The sequence below is a fragment of the Lepisma saccharinum genome, chromosome 19 (assembly GCF_977018435.1).
Source record: "Lepisma saccharinum chromosome 19, izLepSacc3.1, whole genome shotgun sequence".
In the NCBI taxonomy this organism is placed as follows: domain Eukaryota; kingdom Metazoa; phylum Arthropoda; class Insecta; order Zygentoma; family Lepismatidae; genus Lepisma; species Lepisma saccharinum.
The window spans coordinates 68,883,983-68,888,684 of record NC_139247.1 but is presented as its reverse complement, the minus strand read 5'-3'; positions in this window follow the sequence as shown (position 1 = coordinate 68,888,684).

The window sequence follows — 4,702 nt, the reverse complement described above, 5'->3', positions numbered from 1 at the left end:
GAGAGAGGGAAGAGTTAAACAACCGGCAGCTGCCAATACCTACCTACAGCTTTTTTTTTCTTGGTCTAACCTAACCTAAAGCAAGGAGCTGACAATCTTGCTTGAGGCTTGCCTTACAGTGCATAAAGCAAGGTTGCCAACCTACTGGTATTTTTGCCATGGCTTTTTACAAAAAAGAGAGAAAAAAAAGAGAGGGGGGAAGAGTTAAACAACTGATAGTGCTGCCAATACCTACCTACAGTTTTTTTTTCTTCTTACTTAGCAAAAGCTATTATTTTTTTTGAGGCTTAGCCAATTTATATACTGGCGTAACATACACACACTGGGCAAGGAAAGCCGGCAACAAACACGCACTGCCGTAAAAGAGAGAGAGATGGGTGGATGGCAACACAGTATGTGCGTACATGTGTGTGTGTAATCTAACCTAACCTAACCTAACCTAACCTAACCTAGCCGAACTTGCTTGCCAATTTATATACTGGCGTAACATACACACACTGGGCAAGGAGAGCCGGCAACAAACACGCACTGCCGTAAAAGAGAGAGAGATGGGTGGATGGCAACACAGTATGTGTGTGCGTGTGTGTGTAACCTAACCTAACCTAACCTAACCTAACCTAACCTAACCGAACTTGCTGGAATTTTTTTCCTGATTCTTATCGCGCCCGGTCTGAAAAAGCACTACGACGAAATCTAGCATGTCGAACTGTATGTTGTTGAACTGCGTCGTCACGTCGAATTCCATGTGACTTCCTGACGCCATCTTCTGCACGCACTGGTAACCGTGAAAGTGAATTGGCACCTGCGGACTTTTCAAGATCTCTGTTTTGTATTTGAGGGTGTAGTTTGTTTCGTATTCCACCACCGGTATTCTCAATTCCATGCTTCGGATGACGCATTTTGTCGCTTTGGGTAAAGTGTTGGTTATCGGCGTGCCGTCGGCGTTCAAGTTGGTGTATTGTATTAGTGCGTCGTTGTCGTTGGCAGCTTTTTGAAACGTGATTCTCAGTCCTCCCTTCCACATGATCTTCTTGTAGTCCGAGAAGAAACCAGGCAGCAGACGCATGGGAAAGAGCACCGTGTGACTTCTCGTCGATATTTTGGTCCCGGCTTCGAATCCTCCCGCCTGATAGTATACTGCGTCTGTTTTGGATAATTTCAAAGTTCCCACTGCCGTCGACGTGATGCCTGGATAATCTATTCTGTCGATGACGGTGTTGTGTTTCCTCACCTCCACCTGCGAGAACAGGTGAGGCACGAAGTTGTCTACGAGTATCAAATTTGCTACTGCGGGGAACGCGTCTCCGCTTTTCTTCTTCACTACGTCGAATTCAAGGTAGAGGTCTGCTCTGTGAGGATGAACGAACCCGTCCCCTACGTCCACGTTGTATTCGATCTCTCTGTTTGCTTCGTTCAAATTTCCGAACATAGGTTCTATTCATATTTTACTCGCGTATAGGCGTACATGATGAATCAGCAAACATATTTTTTCTAAGTCTTACCGTTTCCAAGATAACCCCACTTCCGGTCGCTATTTTCGATTTCCGAACATAGATTCTATTCATACTTTTACTTACGTATAGGCGTACATGATGAATCAGCAAACATATTTTTTCTAAGTCTTGCCGTTTCCAAGATAACCCTATTTCCGGTCGCTATTTTCGATTTCCGAGCATAGGTTCTATTCATACTTTTTCTCACATATAGGCGTACGTGATGAATCCGCAAACAGATTTCTCCTAAGTCTTACCGTTTCCAAGATAACGCCACTTCCGGTCGCCATTTTGGATTTCCGAGCATAGGTTCTATTCATACTTTTTCTCACATATAGGCGTACGTGATGAATCCGCAAACAGATTTCTCCTAAGTCTTACCGTTTCCAAGATAACGCCACTTCCGGTCGCCATTTTGGATTTCCGAACATAGGTTCTATTCATATTTTTACTCACGTATAGGTGTACGTGATGAATCAGCAAACAGATTTCTCCTAAGTCTTACCGTTTCCAAGATAACCCCACTTCCGGTCGCCATTTTGAATTTCCGAGCATAGGTTCTATTCATACTTTTTCTCACATATAGGTGTACATGACGAATCCGCAAACAGATTCTTGCTAAGTCTTACCGTTTCCAAGATAACGCCACTTCCGGTCGCTATTTTGGATTTCCGAACATAGGTTCTATTCATACTTTTACTCACGTATAGGTGTACGTGATGAATCACCAAACAGATTTTTTGCTAAGTCATGAATTGGAGGGTTCTATGACAACCTATATTAATTCTCGTAAGAGAACAGAACGTGTCCTACGGGGCAAGTTAAGGGGCATGTGCATGGCCAAAGGGGAAGTTCCTTTGCGCGCTCAAGCATGATTTAATTTTATTATATTTTCAGATTGACCACAAAACAAGGTGTTGACAGGCAGTGTGTATATATATTGTAAGAAGATGTTTTATTATCAACCTCCACTTCTTGCAGTACATCCTGGACACAGCGTTGCAGGTTAACAAACGACCTTTGGTCAGTATATATATATATATTTTTTTAAAACTGTTCGGTTACTCGCTCGTTCCTGACATCATACACAAAAGTTTTCTCCGCGATGAGGATGACGCTACACAGAGTGTCGGCAGGCAAGGCATCGTGGAACTCGCACACAATCTTGATGTTGGTGCGATCGTTAACAACCACCTGCTTTCTTTTAGATGTGTTGATGACGAACATGGGTCTGCGAGCTATGAACTCGTTTGGATTGTAGTACACGTCCACGTTACCGGAAGTCACTCGTTTGTAAGCTGTGTACGCCTCGTACAGTTTCAGGTAGTCCTCTTCTGCGATGTTTAGGTTGTAGTTCTCACGTGGGAAAACTTCGTTCCTGCCATTTTTGAGGTAAATGTTCTTAATCTTGCAGTTGTCGAACTGGCTTGAATTTTTCTCCTGATTGTTACCCCTTCCTGTCTGGAAGAGTACGGCTGCAAACTCGGGCATGTCGTACCGAATGTTGTTGAATTGCGTGGTTACGTCAAATTCGAAATGATTGCCGGAAGCAGGTTTTTGCACACACTGGTAGCCATAAAACTGAATGGACACTTGACGATTCTTCAGGATGTCGGCTTTGTACTTGAGAGCATAGTTTGATTCGTATTCTACCACTGGCACGCGCAGCTCCATGGACCTTACAATACACTTGGCAGCGTCGGGTAGTGTGTTGGGAAGCAAGGTAGTCCCGTCCGGGCCCAAAGTGCTGTATCGCATCAGTGCGTCGTTGTCGTTGGCAGCTCTGCGAAAAGTGACGCGCAAACCACCCTTCCACATGATCTCCTTGTAGTCCGAGAAGAAACCGGGCAGTAGACGCATGGGAAACAGTACTGTGTGACTTTGAGTTTTGATTTTTGTACCTGCTTCGAATCCCCCTGACTGGTAGTATGCTGCATCGGTCTTGGAGAGTTTCAGTGTTCCCACGGCAGTCGAGGTAATCCCGGGGTAGTCAACCCTATCGATGACGGTGCCGTGCTTTCTAACTTCCACCTGCGAGAATAGGTACGGCACAAAATTCTCACAACGTTGCAACGTTTAGAAAGTCGTTAATTTTGTTTCTGTATTTTCCGTCGTTGGGTTTCCTCGTCATGTCGATCGTCGCGAATCCGAAATCGTCACTGTTCCAGCAAGAAGAGTAGCGTTCCGAAAATTGATTGATCAACAGGTTGTTGAGTTTAGTTCGAGAAAGACGAGGTTTTCGGATTGTACCCAACCATAGAACTCAACGAGGGCGTGGTTTGGAAAATCGGAAAATCGAAAGTCACGTTCGAGAGTGACAACGTGAAAGTCAATTTGGGTGAGAAAAACAGCTAGAACAGGTATCCCGGCACGGTTGGACTGTGGGAACCCATCACCAAAAAAGCAGCCAAGAAATTACACAGACGAAGATTACCAAAGTTACAAGGAAATTTTGATCATGACGGATGCCTTGTACCAAAACAACGACGCTACGCAGAATCGCGTCAAATCTAGCAGCGGCGAAAAATACAAGAACCTCATCAAGCCGATATGGAACCAGGTCAAAACAGGCAGCGGCGTCAAACTCTACAACAACCTGCCCAAAGAGTTTGTGTGGGTTGACGACGTGCGCAAGCTCATAGACAGGTTGTTGCTTATTGCAGGAGAGGAGAATGCAGGCAACAGCAACTTTCGCAACGAGAAGGTAGGAATTGTGGACATGGTTAGCTCCAAGCTTACCAACTTCATTGTGAATGACGACAAAGACATAGGGTACCTCATCAAAATCATCAACACCCTACCTCCGAAATTTTGGAACGTGGTCGAAGGTCGAGGTCTCGTGAACGACATCATCAACAAGCTACCCTTCAAGATGCACTTGCCAGGTTACCAGTACCGCGGCCCCGGTACCAAACTCGAACAGCGACTAAAGAGAGGCGACAAGAGTGTGAATCCCCTGGATGCTGCATGCAAGGATCACGATATTGCCTACAATACCAATACCGATCTCGATGTACGTCATGATGCTGACAGAAAGTTAGAGCACGCAGCTTTCGGGAGACTCGTCAGCAGAGACGTCTCGCTGGGCGAACGGGTCGCCGCATTAGGTACGACCATCGCCATGAACACAAAACAAAAAAAATTGGGGTGGGGTCTATAAATAACAACCTACCCGAACTGCTCTGTAAAAAAATGATCAAGATATGATC